The sequence below is a fragment of the Austrofundulus limnaeus genome, unplaced genomic scaffold (assembly GCF_001266775.1).
Source record: "Austrofundulus limnaeus strain Quisiro unplaced genomic scaffold, Austrofundulus_limnaeus-1.0 Scaffold1235, whole genome shotgun sequence".
NCBI lineage: Eukaryota > Metazoa > Chordata > Actinopteri > Cyprinodontiformes > Rivulidae > Austrofundulus > Austrofundulus limnaeus.
The window spans coordinates 63,722-64,249 of NW_013953637.1; positions in this window are offsets into that span (position 1 = coordinate 63,722).

Below are 528 nucleotides of genomic sequence, written 5' to 3' on the forward strand. Positions count from 1 at the left end.
CACACACACACACACACACACACACACACACACACACACACACACACACACTTTCATTTCCTAAAACTCAAATCAATATTTCTGATTGTTTTGAAACTTCAAAGCTCAGGAAGTGTCTGAAGCCTGCTTTTATTTTGAAAAATGTTGGAGTTGTTACCTTTTGAGTCAAATCGTGAAAATAACTTTAGAAACAATCACACAGGATATTTTTTAATCTTTTAGAGGACGTGTCAGGGATGGTTTTGTGTTTGAATCATGCTAACACCAAAAGGTAAGGAGTCGACCACTACAAATACATTTTTACAAGTTTATAATTTAAAAACAATGACTTGAAAAACAAAATGCATAAGTAAAAACAAACAAAAAATGAAAACATAAACAGATCGCTTCTTGATTGTATTTTTTGTGCTTCATAAACCGTGTTTCCATCAAGGCTTTTTGATGCGCATTTAGAAGTGTCGCATTAAAAATGCGAAGAAAGTCGGATGGAAACAGCAAAATTTGAAAAAAAATCCTCAATTCGCTAAA